At 38.8% G+C, this 22,394-nt stretch overlaps 1 protein-coding gene across 3 annotated transcripts in view; it reads right to left on the reverse strand.

Annotated features, from left to right (window-relative positions):
• LOC122807544 (tetratricopeptide repeat protein 24-like) overlaps positions 1–19,834 on the reverse strand; it is a 250,011-nt gene extending 230,177 nt beyond the window's left edge. For all 3 annotated transcript variants that reach the window (XM_044078464.1, XM_044078463.1, XM_044078462.1), the window contains exon 1: positions 19,695–19,834. The gene's annotated coding sequence lies outside the window, so the exon portion shown is untranslated. The remainder of the gene's footprint in view (positions 1–19,694) is intronic.
• Positions 19,835–22,394: the final 2,560 nt, after the last annotated feature.

A 22,394-nucleotide genomic window follows, 5' to 3' on the forward strand; every position in this document is an offset into this window, starting at 1 on the left:
GGTATTGTAATTCTTTCTCTTCTCAGCTCAGTGACTTATCGACAACCAAAACAACATTTTCATATTATAGACATAATGGTTAAGAAAAAACAAACAAACAAAAAATCCCATAAAGGCAGATGTGATAATTGCTAGAGACCAACTAGGGTTTATTATGACTGATTAGATGGGAAACGTTCAGACAGATTGCTCTGGAAGTGTACTGTTTCCCAAACAAATTGTAAATCATGTCACTTCTTGCTGGGAACTTTGCAGAAAGGTGGCTGAATGAAGAATGTGGAACAACAGATAAGCTGGGCTCTTCTATATAAATAAGCAAATAAAACAAATTGTCAACAGTTGCTTGCATATATGGTTCATGTTTTTACTGTTTAGTCTGAATGTGTGTCCGAGGCATAAAAACAGCACAAATATTCTTGGATGATAGGTTCAAATCCAGCTAGGTCCATTAGTTTGTCAAGTGAAGTCAATTAACCACACTATACACCTGTCTTTACAGTTAGAAAAAGGAAAGCAAACATGCCTTTACTGGCAATGTAATCCTGTATCTTTCCTAAAATTTGCAGAGTAATTAAATAAATAAATAAACAAATAAAAATAGCTAAATTGTGGTGTGATGCAAGGTGCTTGTTATTTGCATATAGACATAACAGGATGGCCAATGAGTACTTTGAAACTCATAGTATTCATTTCCTGTGGCCACTCTGTAAATAAAAACACTGGTGTAGTCTAATCTTTATTTCAATTTCCCCTGCTTAATACATTTTAAAATCTATGTCACTCCACCAGGAATTCTTTCATTGTGGTTTTTAGCACTAGCTATTTATGGGAAGATGTTTCATGCAATATCTGTGTATGGGAAGATGGTTTACACATTCATAGCTCCAAGGAAAAAAAAATCTCAATTTGTTTTTTTTTTTTTCAAATGGTGGTGCTAGATCATATGCATTGATACGCAGCTTCTTTTTATTTTTATTTATCTGAGTACTGACAGGTGCAGTGGTCCCAATGGATGAATCCTTTACAAGGAAAATTATGATCACAGAGGGCCTACATAACTGGGACCGGGGGCACAGGAGATGCACGGAAAGCGTAAAGCTCACTGTTGTGACTTATTTATAACATTCTCAGTAAATAGTAAAGGTTTTTATAAACATTGTACCAGAATCAATAACACCAGAACTGTGATACTGGGTTGGAAATCAAAGAGGAAAAATTATCACAAGTAGAAAAACACTTAAAACTTTTGACTCTATGCATCATCTAGACATAACGGGCTTAACTGTGATACCAAAAACAGTTCAGTTACACATTTCGAGGGAAAGAAAAATAACCATGCTGTGTTGATAATATCATACTAGTTCAGATGAAACATGTGTTGATAATATACTAGTTAAGATGAAACATGCTGTGTTGATAATATCATACTAGTTCAGATGAAACATGTTCTGTTGATAATATCATACTAGTTAAGATGAAACATGCTGTGTTGATAATATCATACTAGTTAAGATGAAACATGCTGTGTTGATAATATCATACTAGTTAAGATGAAACATGTTCTGTTGATAATATCATACTAGTTAAGATGAAAGCATACAGAAAATTAGGAACATTTTTCACTGCAAATTGAAAGTCACAGCCAAAGTAATTGATATTGTTAGAAAGTGCTATTTAAAATGAGAACTGTCTTTAATTGTATAACATCTGTACACCCAACACACTGGTACCTTTGTTGACTGCATTACTGAGACCAGCAGTAAAGTAAAACGGATGTTTGTGGCTGTTTAACTAAAGATTTTAAACAGAAAAACATGCAGTGATTATATATATGAAATATAAACAGTGTGTTCAACACTTAAGCCATGCAGATAAATGAACAACGTCGGTTATATTCTGTTATTATAGGCTGTTTAGAGGAGATCTGTTTTGATTAACAATTTAAAAATGTTTTAGATAATATGGTAGCTAATTACAAGCTCAAAGATATAGGAGGCAAGATATGAGACAGCCTGTCAATAACTTGAGCTTGTAATTTGTAATAATGTAACATTTTTAGTCATGACCTCATTATACAATATGAAAATATACATTTCTGTGGAGATCTGTTTTGAAGTAACTCTGACAGTCTTACATATGCCTGACTGCCAGACTACACTATCCCACTGCAAAATAAAATAATTGCTGTTTTAAGAGTGTCACACCTGCTAATCTGGGAGTTTTTTCCCACAGTCCTGATTTCCAGATATATTTACTGACTCTGAGGTTGCACCAACTTGAAGATAAGGGAATACTATAGTATTCCTTTTACTATAAGCTGGTGCAGTCTAGGGGTGAATATTTTAGTAAATGGGCTCCCCAAATCAGTTATACGGAACTAGCATCTCTCCTGCTAAAACAACTATTACTCATGTATTACTAGTATAGGGAAACTGCAGCAACATGTTGGGTAGCTAGCCAGTATGACCTGCCGGGAGTGTAGTCAGTTCGTTGGTAGTACTTCATAGTATATCCTTTCAAAGTTATAGATGTTGAAGACAATCTTGGTCAAGGACATCAGCATTAGTCATATAAAGCAAGGCCAGTTACAGAAATACTAGCTGTAGCAGCAAAATTAATAAAAAAAATAAATAAAATACCCACAGGAAAAACACATCCACAATTCATTGTGACTTCAATTCACCAGAGATACTTGAGTTACTAGAGGCGAGAAGTAAATTATAGTCAAGTACACTGTAGAGACAGGCAAAGCATTTTATGTAATCCCTGCATGACAGCATTCCTTTTCTCTCATGAAATAGATGTTCATACCGGAGAGGAAATATGACAAATACATTACAGATAAAGAAAAAGAACAGGAAATGGAAATTCAAATCATGTGGGCCAAAACATAGAACGTTTTACTTGTCTTGTACAAAGTGTTTTGTGGAATATGTACTTCAGTTTCAATTTAGCTTCATTTCAGTGCTAAAACCTAAGCTAAACCTCACTTTACAAAGGCATAAGTGAACACAAGCAAATAAGAAACAATGAAAACATAGAACTATTTCAGATATGAAATATTCTAGCAAATGCATTCAAAGTAAAGATCAGATTACAAACTGCATACACAATAAGCAAACAAATTAACAGATATAAATAATAAAACATTAAGAATACATTCCCAAAATTCAGCATACACGAAGTCTTCATAATCTCAAAGGAAACTGGATAGCTACCAAAAGCTTTATAGTTAAGGACAAAGCAAGACGCCACCTGTATTAGCTTTAACTTTTTCCAGAATGGATGAGAACAGTTGACAGGAGCATTAAAGAACCCCTCTGCATTATCCAATAACAGAACCCCCATAAACAAACTATTCTTTGCCAATGATTATGCTCACTTTCGGAAGTCCATCAGAAATAACAAACAACTTCCCCAATCATTCTCAATCCAAATGGACAGATGATGAACCAAATGATTCTTCTTTACACCCACTATATATGTAGCAACTTTACTTCACACCAAATCACTGTCAAACAGACTAAACCACTACTATTTAATCTTACTAATACAGGTGCCAAATTCTCCAAGCTTCAATGCTTCTTCTTAAACTTGTAGCTGAAAAAATTGCAAAACCCCTATCTCATAACTCTAAACTAACACTAATGACTGCTTCTGTCCCTTCAGCATTCAAATATAAATACATAATTCCACTGCCCAAACTGTCTGCACCAACAGAACTAAAGGATCACAGGCCCATCTCCAATTTCTACCCTTTAACAAAATTATTTGAAAAACTACTATTTAAACAACTAACTAGTCTCATGCTGAACATGATTTTCATAACACTTTTACCACATTTACTACACTTTTAATGGCCACAAATGTAATTTACTGAAATATGAATGAAGGCCTTATCATAGCCAAGTACTTAGGTTCATAGGTTCATAGGTAGGTACTAGGCTATCTGCCCAAGGACATTTATAAGCCTAGCCAGAGTGTGTCGGCTTTCGCCACCCCATTGATTAATTAACTGAGCCTCTGTCAAGCAGAGCCAATGAAGTGATCCCAGGGGTGTACTTTCTGTTACCCATCTACTCGTCAAGGCTTCTCTTGAAGAGTGTTAGAGAGGGGCTCTGCCTAATATAGTTAGGAATTTTGTTCCAAAGCATGGGGAGTCTCTGTGACAGGAATCTATCCCTCCAGCATATTCTATTTATTGTTGTGGCGAGGTTTAGCTCACTAGGTTTAGCTCACTAGAGCGTGTGGCTCGCAGTGACTTGGATTTCTTTAGGTGGAGCATGTCCATCAATTCTGAGTTGGACATGGCTTTGTAAGTCAGGCAGAGATCACCTCTAAGTAAGGGATATGCCACTGAGTACAGCCAGAGTTTTTTCAGTCAGGCTGCATAGGACATAGGACATATGTTTGAGGCCAGTAATCCTCTTGGTGAGGTGCTTTTCTGGTCTTTCAAGCTGTTGGAAGTGTCTTGTGAGGTACATCCCAAATGGGGCATTGTACTCTATGATGGGTCTGATGAGTAACGAGTAGAGGGGCACTATAACCTCTTTATTTCTAGATGTGAACCCCTTAGTAATTAGATGGGCCACACTTTAGCAATATGATTGTCAAAGGAGAGATTACTATCTATCTGAGTCCCCAGATCTCTTATTACCTCTTCTGTATTAAGGGGGCTGCCGCCTATGTGGTAATTCGTGGGTGTTTTGTTTTTCCCAAATGGGATGACTATGCATTTTTTGGCATTTAGCTTGAGGCCATGACATTGACACCAGGTGTCTGTCTCAGTAAGGCCTTTTTGGAGGATGTCCGTGTCAGCCGGAGAGTCAATTATGGCTCCCAGTTTGCAGTCATCGGTGAACTTAGCTAGCCATAGTCCTCCTTTGTTTGCCTGTACTTCTGAGAGATATATGCCGAACAGTAGGGGTCCCAGAACTGAGCCTTGTGGGACACCACTTGTGACTGGTTTAGAGTCAGGCCTGGAGCCTGCTATTCTTACCGTGTGAGTTCTGTCTGTAAGCCAGTTGGCAACCCATCTTGTGACGTAGGGGTTTATGTTCAGGCTGGTGAGTTTTTCTATAATACCCGAGTGGGGAATGGTGTGGAATGCCTTGGCGAGATCAAGGGAGGCTGTGTGAACCACCTTCCCCTCATCTATGGCCTTGGTAACTGTCTCGAAGAAGTCAACCAGGTTTAGTAGGCATGATCTGCCCTTAACAAAGCTGAACTGTGTCGGGTCAAGTGTTTGGAGGTTCCCAATGTCTTTGTTAATGAGTTCCATGATGATGCGCTCCATAGCCTTGCAGACCTGGCTAGTCAGGCTTATGAGGCAATAGTTACCAGGGCCAGTTGTGGCTCCTCCTTTGTGGAGCGGAATAACCATTGCTGTGCATCATTCTATGGGCACGTAGCCTGTGGAGAGGCTGAAGTTGAACAGCGTGTTTAGGTGGGGGGTTAGTTTGTTCTGTAGTTCGTGCAAGACGCAGCCTGGGACACCATCTGGCCCCATTGATGCTTGTTTTTGGCTTTTGAAAGGGCTGTTTTCACCTGTGCTTCTGTGATTTCCGGGACACTACACTTTTCCGGTATTGTTGTGGGCCCTTTTGAAGGTGAGAGGGAGGTGAAGTTTGCACTGAATCTATCTGCCAGTATGTTGGCAATATCAGTAGGTTCAGTATATTTTGTGCTATTTTGCATTATCTCAGAGCATATCTGCGAGTTGCCACATAGATTTTTGACATAGTTAAAGAAGGCTTTGTGGTTATCTTTCGAGTCCTTGGCTATTTTTCTTTTGAAGTTAGCCTTGGATGATTTTATGAGGGACCTTAGTTTCTTACTGATACTGATCAGGGATGTCTTTCTTCTTGGGATTTGCTCTTTTTCTGAACTAGTTTCCTCCTTCTATTGTATAGCCTGTTTATGGCAGGGGTCCACCAGACTGGTTTCCTTCTCTTAGGGGAGTGAGTCTTGGTTTTGCTAGGGATGGCACGATCCATGCATCCTTGTAGGTGCTCATAGAGTGCAATTGTAAAGGATTCTGCATCTTGGGCAGTGTCATCCTTTAGCGTGGGGGCTGTGAAACTTACCACCTCTGACTTAAGTAAGGTGAAGTTTGCTTTAGAAAAGTTTTTCACTGTGGTTTCCTTGGTTGGGGTGGTGGTGGGGGGGTATGGACATCCAGGATGATTAGTTTATGGTCTGATCTAACCAGTGATGGGTTGACCTCCAGTACGGAGCACCTGTCGCCCATGTTGGTGATGACCAGGTCTAATATGTTGTGGCCTCTAGTAGGGGAGTTTACCAGCTGATCCAGGGCATTTGAGTTGATAAATTCCAGGAAGCGCTGAGCCTGGGAATTTGTACTCAAGAAGTTTTCCCAGTTAATGTTAGGGTAATTAAAATCTCCCAAGATCAGGGTGTTCCATAGGACCTTCATGTTTTCCAGTGTCTCCAGAAAGGCAGAGTGGTGGTCCTGGGTCATGGAGGGTGATCTGTAGCAGGCCACAATTTGCATTGCAGATTTGCCCGATGTTAGTTGCACATGGATGATCTCAGAGGTATCATGCTGCGCCACTAACCTGGAGGTGTGGGTAGCCTTGATGAATATGGATACACCCCCTCCTTTTGTGTTTCGGTCTGTGTTCTGTGGCCGAAATGTGTGGTATGAGTTGTAGCCCAGTAGTGCTGAAGTGCTCTCTGGAGCCTTGAACCAGGTTTCAGTTACTGCACAGATGTCAATGTTCTCCATACTTAGGAGTGCTTCGAGCGCATGCATTTTCAGATTTAAACTCCTGGCATTGAGTAGCATAACCCTCAGTTTTTTACTTGTGCTGTTTATGGAGGTGGGTTTGAATTTTGAGCCTTGCCTAAAAAAGGCACTATGGGGGCAGCAAGAGCCTTGGCCAGTATTCGAAAGCCAAGGGGTGACAGGTACAAGATGTCTATTGTGAAGCAACGTGGCTTGTCTAGCATGTCATCCCAGGCTGACAGACACTGAATCCCATTTGAATGACACCAGAAGCTTAGCCAATTGTTGAAATTTATCTTTTTTTTTTTTTGGTATGACTTCTTTTGTTGGTATGACTATGGATTTTTAAAATGATTAACCATCACATTCTTCTCAATAAACTTAAAAAAAATAAACTTTGGGAAAAATGGCATCCTCTGGTTGCAAATCTACAAAGCAGATTTCTCCAGCAAATTACAATTCACTTTCCTCTGTGGCCTTACTTAACACAGGAGCTCCATAAGGATACATTCTTGACCCATTATAGGTTAGTACTAAGCTAACTGCCCTTGCAAGCCATTTTAAGCCTAGCCAATCATCCCTTGTGAGGCTCAAACCCTGCACCTCGTGCATGCAATGCACATACCTTAACCATTAGGCCACCCTGCCAACTATTATCAGTTGCTGTCTTTGCCACTGACCTACCATTAGAATCGCCTAATCTCAAACTATTTATGTACACAAATGATACCTTGCTCTTACAAGTCAGAAGGAAAAAAACATCAACCTGTAAAGTAAACTGCCAGATGACTTTACTCAGTTATGCAACTGGTTAACCTCTTAATTAATCCAAATAAATAAATAAATACTTACATACGTAAATAAATAATATTATAAATTAAATAATTTAATTATGTACGCAAATTGGCTTTGTTCCAAGTTGGACTACCAGTAAACAAATGTTAAATAAATATTATGGTCTTTTCTGCTGAAAAAAAAAAAAATACCCACACTTCCACTCACTATTATAAAGGATCATAAAGATAATATGATGCCCAGTGTCACTGAATAGAAATATCTGGGCCTAATCCTTGATCAAGTTTTTTCGTTTACAGCATAGACACTGATAATATAACCAATAAAATCCTAGGACAGCTGAACCCTGTTACAAGATTCCTAACCTGCTCTCTCCCTAAGCTAGTTTAGCCATTGCCAAAAGTGCTTTATTACTTAAATTAGAATATGGTCTCCCATTCTTCAGTCTCTATTCTGCATATAATACCTATCTGATTCAAATGGCAGAGAACAAAATCTGCAGATTTATCTTTCTGGCCAGCCTCGTAGTCAATCATAGTAAGTTGCTAGAAAACACTGATTTAGTTCATACCTCTAAACCTCTTAGAGCAAGAAATCTGGACAAAGCCACAAATAATGGGGGGGGGGCAAAGGCCCAAAAATAGGGACACTTTTTAAAATTGTTCTCACAAACCTAGAATGTTAATAGAATAACAGGCATTGCATTAGCATGAATTTTCTGAAGGATATAAAATGTGAAATTCAGATGTCTGCCATTATTTTCTGACATCATTTTTCAATCATTTGCCATTGATTTTCCAGAAAAACACCATTTTGTGAGAAACAGACCAAAAATATGATTCAAAAATCTGGACATTCTGTGAAAAGCTGGACAGTTGACAGGCATGATTTAGCTATCTGTCACTAATAGGTCTACTTTTCTACTTAACACTCTAATTTTCAAGATCTTGAGACTAGGCTATTGGCCCTGTCTGAAGGTTAAACTGCCATTTCAAGATAACTCATATTTTATTTATTTTTATTTATTTATTTAAATTTGTTGACCGGGAGTGTCCGACTGGACGTGGGTCCATTTTCAGCGGAGGCCCGGGGAGAAAAGCTCCACAGTTAAAATAAACAGACAGTAGTTACATTGGATTACATAGCGATTAACAATTTAACATAGAAATTACTTACAACATATTTACAGATGAAGAACATAGTACATCAGTAGACAACTAGAATCTTTATGACTCATATGACTTCCATAGCTCAGAAGACAACTATTTGTGCCTCTAATGTCCAAAATTCAAGACATCCGTAGAAGAAGGAGCTTTGTCAAGACTGGGACTTGCAGCCTGGGACAACCTGCCTACTGACATTCAAAACCAAGAAACTGTTAACAAATTTAAAGATAATTTTAAAAATCGCTTTGTGTCAGACTGTACCTGCAATGACTAATGCCTACTGTTATCCCTTATGTTCAGACATGTTATCACCAATAATGCCTGCTATTAACATCTATGTTCAAATTTTGACATTGACATTGCTATAAACATACATACATACAAATATTTCAAGCACAGGCATTAATACCCTTCTAGCCTGCCAAAATACCAAACAGTTATTACCATACGTTTCCAGACTGTTCTTAGAAATAGCTAAACTAGTGCTTGCTTTAATATAGTTTGGCAGTCTGTTCCATGCATCATCTGCTCTCTCAGATAACCAATTAGTACACTTCTCATTCCTACAGAATCTTCTACATATATTCTCTTATGATTCATTACTACTTTTTGATAGCCCCAAACATTCCCAGAGGTAGATGTCTGTTAATGTCCTAAATAAGGTCTCCTCTTAAATATCTATATGAGACACTGTACAAGTTCAGATATTTTAGTCTTTCATAATCATATCTATGGATGCCCTTGGAATATTTCCACTGTATTCTTTCCATTTTATTCCTGCTTGGGTCAAACGAAAACATTTTTCCAAAGCTGACTACAATCTCCTCAGAGCAGGTATAAGCAGCATCGCATCCATTGACCCTTCACTTGGAACTAGCACTAATGTCCAAGCCTACACCAAAAAACTATATGAGCACCTACATAGCTGTATGGACTTAGCAATACTTGACAGGGCCAAATAAACTTCCTCAAGGAAGAGTAAACCTGTTTGGTGGACAGCAGCAATAAACAAACTCTATAATAAAAGGAAAAATTGCTGTCCAGGGCCAAGAAGGAGCAGGTGCCAAGTTGGAAGCAATCTCTCCTTTGTCTGAACAAGCAAATAAGGTCACTAGTGAAATCCTCTAAAGCTAACTTTGAGTCCAAATTGACCACATCCACCAAGGACAATCACAAGGCCTTCTTCACATATGTCCGCAATCTCAAAGGCAACACCCAAATCTGCTCTGAAATGGTGGTCAATAACACCACATACACAAACGCCATAGATACAGCCAACCTGCTGACAGACAGGTTCAGTGAAAACTTCACCCCCCCTGTCCCCCCATCAGTAAACCAGGACATCCCCAGCACCTGCCCCCCTCCCCTCATCACCAGGGATCAGGTCCTTTATGCCCTCTCTTCACCCCCCCTGTCCCCCCATCAGTAAACCAGGACATCCCCAGCACCTGCCCCCCTCCCCTCATCACCAGGGAGCAGGTCCTTTATGCCCTCTCAAAGCAAAAAAATACAGTCTCCATGGGACCCTATAACATCCGTGGCTGTATCCTACATGAACTCAGGCATGAGCTCTCAGTTACATAAGACAACCTTTTCAACCAAAGCCTGAGCACCAGCTTCATCCCAGCTGAATGGAGGACAATCACTGTCATCCCTCTACACAAAGGTGGAGCATCCACTGACTCAGGCAATTATAGGCCCATCAGCCTAACTAGCCTTATTTGCAAGGCCATGGAATGTATTATCACGGACCTTATAAACTAAACAAGGACACTTGACCCTATACAGTTTGGTTTTGTCAAAGGGAGATAATGCCTGTTAAACTTGGTCGACTTCTTCAAAACAGTCACCAAAGCCATGGATGAGGGGAAGACGGTGCACACTGCCTACCTTGACCTAGCTAAAGCCTTTGACACTATTCCCTACTCGGGCATAATAGATAAACTCTCCCAGCTAAGCATCAACCTGTATGTTACCAGATGGGTAGCTAACTGTCTCACTGAAAGAACCCACTCAGTCAGAGTTGGGGAAGCCACCTCTAGTAGTAGACCCTTAACGAGCAGTGTACGCCAAGGATCGGTCTTGGGGCCACTACTGTTTGGGATATACTTTTCTGAGGTGCAAGCCAAAACCAGTGGTCTGTTGCTGACCAGGTTTGCAGATGACTGCAAGTTGGGCACTGTCTTAAATTCCCCTAGCGATGTGAACATCCTCGAAGAGGACCTTACCCAAACTAATGACTGGTGCCAGAAGCATGGCCTCAAACTGAATGCCAAGAAATTCATCATTATCCCCTATGGGGAAAATGTCATCCCCACTAATTATCACATTAATAATAATGTACAAAGCATGCAATCAGTCGTGAGGGACTTGGGCACCCAGGTTGATAGCAACCTGACTTTTGACCACCATGTTGCCTCCGTTGTATGGAAGGCTTTCTACATGTTCCACCTCATACAAAATGGTATTTCATCCAGAAACAAGGAGGTCATAATATCCCTGTACTCCTCTCTTATCAGACTCATTACTGAGTACAATACCCCCTTCAGCATATACATTGCCAAGCACATGCAGCAGTTGGAGAGACCACAGAGGTTCCTGACTAGGAAAATCCATGGTCTCAAACACCTATCCTATACAGATAGGCTAAAAGCCCTGTCCCTCTACTCAGTCTCATACAGACTGCTCAGAGGTGACCTATGTCTGGCATACAAGGCCATTTCAGACCCAGCCTTCATGGAGTTGCTGCATATCCGTAAGACAAACTCCACTCACGCAACCTGCACACAAGGCCTTAACCTGGTCTGTGACATTAATAGAACTTGTTGGTGGGATAGATTTGTGTCCCAAAGACACCCCCATCTGTGGAATAGACTCTCTCTCCATGTCAAGCAGAGTACTCTCTAACACTCTTTAAGTGGAACATGGACGGCTAGATGGGAAACAGAAAATTCACCCCTGGGATCCACCTGTGTTCCTGCTGGACAGAGGAAACAGGTGCTGACTTTGAGGGAACATGGGCAAAATTCTTGGATAGGCTTATAAGGGCCTCTGGGCCAATAGCCTAGTATCATGCTATGAACCTATGAACCTGAGGTTTCCATTTTGTTATTCCGTACTCAAGTGTGGGTTTTATGTAACTAACAAACTATGATTTCATCATTTCTGATTTCCTAGACTTTATATAGCTTTTTATACAACCTATAGTTCTATAACTATCGTTAATCAGTTGGCTGATATGAACAGAAAAACTCAAAACTGGATCTACCCATATAACCAGGTCCTTAAATGAGTCTACAGTTTCAATCACTGTGTGCTGTATTAAATATTCACCTTTCAGTTTATGTTTCCCAAATCTCATATGCTTAGTTTTTTATGTATTTATCAGCATATTATTCTCCTGTGTCCAAATGGTCAGTTTATTCAAGTTCTTTAGCAGACATGTCCTAGTGGTAACACATGCAATCAAGTTTATTAATTTTCATGTCATGTGCATATAGACTGTAGAACACCTCAGATAAAAAATAGATCTAAAGGATACAAGTATGGACTAAGGACAGGGCCCTGTAGGACACCCACAAATTTCACCTGTCCAATTGCATTATGATACTTACCATGTCCTTTTTGTAAGCCATGCAGCTATCCATCTTATCAAGAGTATATCAATACCTAATTGTTCTAACGTATTGATCAGTGTTTTGTGTATGGCTCTGTCAAATGTTGAAATTAATTCTCTGTAAATTGTATACAGTACATATTGTACATGTATACAAATAAAGTTCAGAGAGGTTTGTAGGTTCATAGGAATGCAGAAATTAGTCCTTATTTTCACAGATGGGTGAGATCATCATGCTTGAAATGCCTGACAGTTTTTTGGTAAGAACAATCCTCTAATATTCTGCCTGAGGACAACACTGCTGGGGAGATGGGGAGGAAGGGGCTCTACCTAGGAAGGAGGTATCCAGGACTGCATTTGGATATAATGGAACCCACAGAGTGCAACCTAAGACATTACAGCAGTTTCAACAGGATAAAGGAGTCACCATGTGTTCTGGCAGTTTCTCAGAGTTTGGGATTAGATGTTTCAAATGTAACCAGTAAGGGCATGTATGGTCTCTCTACTAACGTAGGTTGGTAAACAAAGGTCTCAAGATGCAGTAAGCAGGGTAAGCACTACAACAGTGGCACCAAACTACCTCAAAAGTCTGCATCATCTAATGATGGAAGGGAAAGAAGCCACTGGTAAGTGGGATATAGCCACAGAAATAGCCATAGTAAAATCTGCAATACTTGAGTGATGGCATTGGGAAGGAAACCTTTCCCATTACCTTTGTCCAGAGTTATCTGGAGTATGATGAAGGAGACAAGGGACCAAGCAGATGACTATGTCTGAAGATATGACTGCCAGTGTCCTAACAGGGAATGATACTAACAATGCAATACTTTGTGTGCACTCTGCTAACATGCAACCAGGCATGCAGGGAAATGTGATACTAACAATGCAATACTTTGTGTGCACTCTGCTAACATGCAACCAGGCATGCAGGGAAATGTGATACTAACAATGCAATACTTTGTGTGCACTCTGCTAACATGCAACCAGGCATGCAGGAAATGTGATACTAACAATGCAATACTTTGTGTGCACTCTGCTAACATGCAACCAGGCATGCAGGGAAATGTGATACTAACAATGCAATACTTTGTGTGCACTCTGCTAACATGCAACCAGGCATGAAGGTAAATGTGTGAAAGGGAGATGGGTAGAGACCCAGCTAGGGAGCTACTCTTTTATCAGGATCTGGTGATGTGGGCACTTCAGAGGGGAGCTAGTCAGTATAACAATGAGCCAGGAACTGTATAACATCATCATGTATTAATGCTCAGCTAATTAAGCATATCATTAAGTGGATTGCAAGGTGAGTAAGCAATGCCTAGAAAGGAGTCATTATTACTGACGGTTACTCCTACTGGCTTGAAGTTATGCAAATTACCTTAAGAATATTAAAGTGTTTTATCATACTGACTTTTAAATGTGTAAGTATATGCAAATCATTAAGTCTTTCACACCTAGCCTGTGAGAAATTTCACACCTTCTGACACCTAATGAGTTCCTGACTGGACTGCCTGTATCTGAGCTAAAATGCAGAGAATGCACTTTTTCAACCTAGCTTACTAAAAAAAGTTAAACATATGAATGTTATTCAGCCCACACTCATCTTCACAATGGTGATAATTTTTAATATGTCAGCCAATCATAATAATAATTTTATATTATATTTATATATATATATATATATATATATATATATATATATATATATATATGGGTCTACTGCTTTTAGTCGAATTACATTTGGTCGAAAATGATTTCAGGCAGCCCACTTCACTGAAAGCACATTTGACTGAAAGCTCATTTGGTCGAATTACATTTGGCCGAAAATGGAATATAGCCCCTGCCCCACTGCAGTGCAACCTCGGAATGAGAATATAAAGTTAGGGGGCCTGTGGGGGGCACAGTCCCCCACATTGGGGGGGGGGTCTGTGGGGGCGTAGCCCCCCCAAATTTTGCAACTAGTTTTTACTAACGTTACATGTTTCAATGTATTTTTAATGGTTACACATGTATATCATAGTGCATAAACTACAATTATGTGGCGGGCTACGCCCCCACACCACTCAATTTGGGGGGCTGTGCCATCCACACTGCCCCCTTACTTTATATTCTCACTCCAGGGTCACACTGCAGTGGGGCAGGGGCTATTTTTGACCAAATGTAATTCGACCAAATGGGCTTTCAGGCAAATGAGCTTTCAGTGAAGTAGGCTGCCTGAAATAATTTTTGACTAAATGTAATTCGACCAAATACAGTAGATCCATATATATATATATATATATATATATATATATATATATATATATATATATATGGATTCACTTTATAATCTCAAAATACTGAAATATCAAATTTCAGTATTTTGAGACTATAAAGTCGAATGTTCAAAATAATGAAAGTGCATAACTGCAAATCCGGATATGTCGAATTTGCGGTTATGGTTTTACGGTTCATGATGTCAAATGTATTGTGTAGATGGTGTCCAGTTCAGTGTGTGGATTTAGGTGGAATTTAAGGTAAGTGACTATTTTGTAACGGTTTCGGGTAGGTGTTTGAGTGTATGTGAGTGTGTTTGGAAGTTGTACGTGTGAGTTAGGGTAGGCAGGTAAAAGTATGAGTGTTTAAGTGCTGAAAGTGGTGGTATTTGTATATATGTGATGTGTGTGTGTGAGAGGGACTGTAGAATGTCTGGTTGTGAGATTACTGTCTTTTTCTGTTTGGTGCGATCTCGGAGTTAGTATATATAAGTAGTGGGGGTGTGGGGGGTGTAGGTTTGTTAATTTGTGTTTTATGTTTGTGTGCGTTTTGTTTGTTTCTTGTAGTGTGGGTAGTGTGGTGTATGTGTAATATGGTGTATGGTGTGTTTAACTTTGCAATTTGTACAGTTGCGGTTTTGGGGTTTCGGTATTTTGCAGATTCGACTTTATAGTCTTGATGTAATGAAATTCGATGTTTCAGTATTTCGAGATTATAACGTGAATCCATATATATATATATATATATATATATATATATATATATATATATATATATATATGTGTGTGTGTGTGTGTTTGTGTGTGTGTGTGTGTGCGTGTATGGGTCTACTTTTAAATATCGAACTATCAGAAGATCGAAGATCACAATACTAAGACTGGAAAACCGAAATTTATTGCTTTTTCACCTTTCCTATGTCCATCTTGTTCCTTTTGCCATCTAACCTTTTTTTCAAATTTACTCTCCTCTTATTCTATCCGACCCTTGTGTTTACCCACCATCCCCTCACACGTACTCCTACAGCCCTGCCCAGCTCCTTCATTTCTCCTTTTATCTGATATCTACAGTAACCTCATGCTTCTAATTATTTTTATCTCTTCTTCATCAACATCTAGTTTGCCCCTGAACCTTCCTTCTCCTAATTTTACCTTTATCTCTCTTTTTTTCATGCTTTTGTTTAAGGTATTTTTTTTTAAAGTTAATAATTAACCATGTGCAAACATTTCCAGGGTAATGAAGATCAACACACCACATAAAATAACCAGCATGCACTTCGGCTTGGAACATGTAGCTCCAAGATTCAAAAATTCAGTAAGATATGTTTAGATCTCCTGATTATACGACCTATTCATGTCCAAAATTTTGGTTACAGGCAAGAGTCCACTGTCTGTCTTTTCAATGACAATAGCTAAAAAGGAAAACTGCTTGGCTTTAGACTTACTCTTTCTTCCTAGTTTAAGGCATTATCTCATAATACTGTAACCACAGTGTGCCCAATGCAGTTTCAGCCTTCTGGTTATTAAGCTCCTGTATTTACAGGTCTTAAGATGGTGTAGTCTCTGTGACAGGGAATGTACTTTTTAGTTTGAATATTTGGAAGGGATTACTCAATATTCTTGCTGCAACTTAGAAATTATGCCTTCATCTCTGAGTCACTTTATTTTATTTTTATTTATTTAACATTTGTTAGCCGGGAAAGTCTGACTGGACTCAAGTCCTTTTTCAGCAGAGGCCAGAGGAGAAAAGCTCCAGTTAAAAAATAATACATACAACAAATAATACATACAGCAAGTACAATAGATCAATACAGCCAAATGTACAATAGAATATAATCTTAAGAGTGAGACATAACTAGAAATCTAGAATATAGGACACTTTGTGTAATTAGAAGCATAAATTGTGATACAAGACAAGTTTAAAATTCTAGAGTATAGGACACTTAGTGTAATTAGAATTATACTACTCAATTGTAACACAAGGTTACATTTGTGTCATATATTTTGTGTATGACTATTAAGAGAGACTCCCATCTAAATTCAGTTTAGGAAAACATACTGGATTAACCAGGAGCCCTAGCATGGAAAAGATACTGGATTAATCAGGAGCCCTTCATGGACAAATCCAGTTTTTGATTAGGTGGGTTTTTAGTAAAGTTTTAACTTGCAATGGATTTGAGGTAGATATTGTATTAGAATTAGTATTCCAGACTTTAGCTATACTGTTGGAGAAAAGAGATTCCCTGGCCTGATTATTAGCAGTGGAGACTTTTATTAGGGATTTATTATTTGAACGTAATGTTCTGGTGCAGGAGTATGGTTGAGTAAATTTTGCAGGACAGGGGTCTTTTCTTTGTCATAGAATATCTTATGGGCCATAGCTAGTTGGTTACAATGTAATAGTTGAGGAAACTATAGCCAGGTTAGCTGTCTGAGTGATGTACAGTGATGTAATTTGTCTAGCCTCTCTGTTGCCTCCACTGTTCCTCCTTCCTTCCTTGGCTTTGTATGCATGTCTAAGGTTGTTGGCTAAAAAAATGAAAATGCCATTTATTCTTTATGTTGGAGGCATATGTTACATTTCTTTTATAGCACACTTTCATTTACTGTTACTCATATTTTATTATTATAAACTGGTCCTTGGATCCTTTCTCTAAGAGTGCCCTCAACACATGAGGTCTGGCCAGCAGAACTTCTCATTTAAGAAACCAAAAAATAAATAAATTATTAATAAACAATATTAGGGGCAGTTAATAGATGTGCACCATGTGGTTGTAGAATTATCTAAGGTAACAGGGAACACTGAAAAGAAAGTAGAAGAAAAATTCAATTGTTTTAGATCAAATGCAAAAACAATAAGAAACAAAACAAAACAATGTATTTTATGTGGGGAGCAAGCCCCCACACCCCCCTGCTAATCATATATACAAACTCCGAGATTGCAGAACAGTGGAGAAAGGGCAAATTCCCAGACCTTGCTGTACAGAGATCTTATATGCAGAGCTGTTGGCAGCAGTAAAAGAGAGAAATGTAGAGCATTTAGTCTTGGTTATTACAGCTGGCTGCAGATACCTAATTTAATTTGTGGCAGTACATGTTGGTGGGAGTTATGGGCCATGACTAAAAGTGTTGTACCATCAGGATGAAAATGTGTGCCCTTCTATCAAATATCCTAGGGCTTTTCTATGTACCTTTTCTAAAGCCCAAATTTTTTTTTGCCGTATCTCCATGGCATCATCCACCAGCTAAACTCACATTTGAAAATGCATCCTTCTGACAATTCTATGACACAGAAGAATGCAGCCGTGATTGTGATGCAAGATGTCTGGATTTGATTAGCCAACCAGAACCATGAGGAGTCTACTAGGGTAGGAATGAGCAGTGGTTTGTCAGCTGACCTAACCATGGCAAGGAATATGATTGGGTAGGAATGAGCAGAGGTTTGTCAGCTGACCTGACCATGGCAAGGAGTATACTAGGGTAGGAATGAGCAGTGGTTTATCAGCTGACCTGACCATGGCAAGGAATATGATTGGGTAGGAATGAGCAGTGGTTTGTCAGCTGACCTAACCATGGCAAGGAATATGATTGGGTAGGAATGAGCAGTGGTTTGTCAGCTGACCTGACCATGGCAAGGAATATACTAGGGTAGGAATGAGCAGTGGTTTGTCAGCTGACCTGACCATGGCAAGGAATATACTAGGGTAGGAATGAGCAGTGGTTTATCAGCTGACCTGACCATGGCAAGGAATATGATTGGGTAGGAATGAGCAGTGGTTTGTCAGCTGACCTAACCATGGCAAGGAATATGATTTTCTCTTAGACCTAAAGCAGATGGTGGAAACTCCCGACTTATGTCTAGCCATAAATAAGGGGAACCATACTTGACAGTTTATCCGCAGACATAGTTCATCACTGATGTCTTTTCGTAGGTGGTATGGGGTAGGACAAAGATGAGGACATATAACAAAAAAGTAGAACTGTCAAACGATGGTGCTCAGTTCATCCTGACTCCTGACTCTTACCCCAGCTGGCACTCTGCCTTTGGTAGAGTGTGGGAAAGAAGAGATCATAGGGATAAGGAAGGGTTTGATGGCCTGGGAAGGGAGGGCAAAAATGCACATTCTCTCCAAGCGATGCATGTATGTACTGGACGTGCATCATTTGCCGCTATTGCTCAATGCAACTATAATAACAACGTTTTGTAGAGGAATAATTTTTTCTCTAAGGAAAAGCTTATGTAGTTCTGTGCTGTAGGCCTAGTTTTTAATAGTTTAAAACATCTTATGAACTCTGTAAGCTACATCTTTTTGAGAGATGTACGAAAAGAAATCTGAGAACTAAAATTATGTCTGCCTACCCTCCTGAGCCCAAATTTGTTTTCTCTGGTAAAACAGTCTAGAGTTTCAGTCTGTAATAAACACAGTATAGTGTTTAGATTGTGATGGACTTCTAACAATCCAGATTTTGCTGTTCATTATGAGTCTGATGCAGCCTGAAGATGCAGCCTCCTCAGGTCCCAGAGACAGACAGAAGAGCTTTCACTTAGCCATATTTCTGAGTCACTTACAGGTGCTATGTTATAACTTTTCAAAATGCAAAAATGAACACTGAAAGACACTGTAAATGAGCATTAGAAAAGAAAGGCTTAAGAAAAAAAAATGATTTGTTGTTAGACTTACCTAAAACTTTGTGCTCTGTCAGTTGTACTAATGAAGCACTACAATTTTAAAGCAGAAGTATTTAACTGATTAGTTTCCTTTACAAACTGGACATAAACTTTTCAATGCAATTTGTCCACGGACACTGTATCATAACCTTTGCATAACTAAGCACTTTTTTGCCTTGAAGGAGAGCTGTTCCAAATTAAAAGGAGATGGGGCATACACAAAGTGTGATGTGAGCCTTAGTTTTCTACGTGGACCCATAACAATCTCTCACTGAAAAAGATGACCGCACAGTCAGTGAGTTTTCTATTTGTCCGCATTTGGAATGTTGTTTGGTGAACTTCACTGAGATACATATGACTCTTTATTCCGGTCTGTAGGGATATGTACATTTAATATTTTTTGCATAGCATAAGAAAAGAAAGTAAATAATAATAATTTGCAACTTACCGGGTTACATTAGTAAACCTAGGAACATCAAGTAAAATGAAACAGCGATATCCTTGGCAGACTGTTTGGAAAATTACTAGTTCTGGAGGTTGAATTTCTGCAAATATATAAGACAGAGTGATCGCAGGGAAAAAGAGAGAAAAGACAGAGAGGGAGAGGAAGAAATGTTTATAGAAGCAGCCATGGCAACCTATTTATCTCCTTCTAATAAAAACATGACATAACATGCCCAACAAAGCACAGCATAGCAGTTGTTTATTTAAGGTGAATGCATATTGGATATTTACTTTAAGCTATTAACAATGAATAATAGCATTTATATCACGTACAGAAGTATTATAGCTTTAACCATAACACTCAACCTCTTAGCACAAGAATTCTGGACAAACCCAAATGGGGAGACAAAGACCCACAATCAAGGTCTGATTGTAGATTTTGCTCTTATAAACTTAGAAAGTGACTCTAATAACAGGTTTTCCACTAGCATGCATTTTCTGAAAGAGGTGAAGTCTGAAACTCAGATGTATGCCATTATTTAGTGACTTCACCCCTTAAGGATTTGCTAGAAAACAATACATTTTATGAGGAACACAATAAAAATACAAGGCAAAAAACATAATATTCTACAACATTGTGGACTGTTGAGACCTATGGTTTTAATTAAGACATATAGGTCCACATAATGCTTAAATTAAAGGATCATGTTTATAATATATACAGGGCAATATATAGGGTAGTGTGTGTGATCCAAAGTATTAGAAATAGTGTCCTCTAAATACAGGACCTCAACAATGAAGTATGAAAGGGTTCCACAGTGGTCAGAGAACCTCAGATGCTACAATACTGCTTTGATATACTCTGATTTATTATTTTCTGTATCAAATGCAATGATTCTGATGACCTTTTCTACTGCCATTGGGCAGTGACATTGGACATGTGTCCAGGTACTCATTTTGACTGGAGGAAAGGACAGCACCATGATTAAGTTAGAAAATGTTACTATGGAATCTGAAGATTGTTTGCTAGAGATAAGGCAGCATTAACATTACTTAAATGTATATGTTTTCACTGGAAAAAAAAAACATAGCTGCAAAAGTAAAAAATATAATTCAGTTTTATCAATTGGTAAGACAGCTGCCAAGACTTTTTTATAATTCCAGCTGATCATGGATTTGTGGATTGCATAGTGTAGTGATTATCACATCTGCTTTACGTGCAAGAAGTCCTGGGATCATTCCAACTGATGCTATTGTATGTATGGCAGTTAGTGCAGGGGATTAAAGCAATGAACTGCTTCTTGAATTTCAGGGTTTGATTCCCACGACCGTTTTTTGCTGATTGTGTGATTCTTAGTAAGCCACTTAATCAGGAAAAGCTGTAAGGAAATTGGACTTCATTACTTAATGGTCTGTGGACCACATTCCTAGTAACTACATATTAACCATCACAGGAATAACAACGACTTTGTATCTGCCATCTTTCTAGACCTATCAAAAGCTTTTGATATGGTCTCACATTTCAAACTAATAGATGTACTAAATGAACTATCCTTCTCACAATCTGCCACAGCATAGTTTCATAACTATTTATATGGCCGTCAACAATATGTTCTATGGCAGGGCAACCTATCTCCATGCCTTCCTTTATCCATTGGTGTCCCCCAAAGATCTATCTTGGGCCCTCTCCTATTCTCCCTCTTTATTAATAATCTATACACAGCTACTCCACATGGTTCTGTAATACAGTATGCAGATAATTCAACAGTTTTCTCTGCTGCCACTTTTCTATCAACTCTTCATTCTCAAACACAGGAATTTTTCACTTCTGTTGAAATATGGTTAGCCAATGCTCATCTAATTCTGAACCCAAACAAAACTAAATTATTACTCTTTCAACCTAACAAGACATCTATCCCATGCCCAACATTTAACATAATAGCCAAAGACAATACTGTGATCTCCCCGACAACCCATACAAAGCTTCTTGGAGTGGAAATAGACAATAACCTACAATTTCACTTGTATGTCTCCCTAACTATAAAAAAAATCCATAAGAAACTTAGAAGTCTATATAGGCACAAACGGTTCCTGACCACAATGGCCAAAATTACATTAGCACAAACCCATCTGCTCTCCACTCTACTATATGCTTCTCCAATTTCAACTAACCTAAGGAAAACTGACTTATCTAAGCTAGAAGCATGTTATAATAAAATTGCTAAGTTTGCATCTGACTGCCCATATAGAGCACATCATTGTACAGCTTTAAGGACAATAGACTGGCTTGAGCTTCCCAACATTGCTCTTTAAAACCAAGTCTCTCTAACTCACAAAATTGTAACACAACCAACAAGAATCCCTGCACTAAAAAATCTCATCCTTCCTTACAGTTCCAGTAGACCACTTCACTCTAACAGTAAGAACTTACTCACCATCTCCAAGGCCAATAGCACTGCAGGAGAATCTTTATTTTCCAACTATATATCTTGTATATGGAACTCCCTTCCTAAATCCATTCTCAGTCTCATCCACTAACCACTTTAAGCCATCACTTAAGGCTTATCCAAAAAATAAGTAGCTATGTTCCTGTACTAACCCCTCATGAGTGCTCTGATACATCACAGTATACCCAAAACATATCCAAATTCTCCCCCGGTGTTTAATCCCTACCGATCTGTCTTAACCTTATATCTTGACATAA

The sequence above is a fragment of the Protopterus annectens genome, chromosome 7.part1 (assembly GCF_019279795.1).
Source record: "Protopterus annectens isolate FY-2018-M chromosome 7.part1, PAN1.0, whole genome shotgun sequence".
Classification (NCBI taxonomy): domain Eukaryota; kingdom Metazoa; phylum Chordata; order Ceratodontiformes; family Protopteridae; genus Protopterus; species Protopterus annectens.